Below are 417 nucleotides of genomic sequence, written 5' to 3'. Positions count from 1 at the left end.
GCATTGTGCTGCAAAGTCACTTTCATGTGGACTGCTATCATGTTACAGTAGGTATTTGGAGGAATGACAAAAGAACAGGCAAACGTGTATACCAACCCGTTCTCACTCCTAACTCGTCAAATATTGAGGCTTGGTCAGTGACTCAGCGTCAAATACCGACGCACAAGACAGCCTTTAGCGTCTGTATGGAACGTACCGAGCAGAGCAGCAGCTCGACTGCAGCGCCGTAAGATGATGTAGTATGAAGTAGAACGGTAGCAAACAACACAGGACTTTTACCTAGGAGACCAGGGTTTCTGTCCCGTTCTTGTCCCGCGTTTCACTTAAACGTACATTTTGTAACCTCACCCACGATCTTATCCTAACCCTAGTCTATATCCACGACATTTCACTTCCGGGATTGCTCCGTTACTGACG

The sequence above is a fragment of the Sander lucioperca genome, chromosome 2 (genome assembly GCF_008315115.2).
Source record: "Sander lucioperca isolate FBNREF2018 chromosome 2, SLUC_FBN_1.2, whole genome shotgun sequence".
NCBI lineage: Eukaryota > Metazoa > Chordata > Actinopteri > Perciformes > Percidae > Sander > Sander lucioperca.
The sequence above is the reverse complement of the archived record's forward strand: the minus strand, read 5'-3'. Positions refer to the sequence as shown.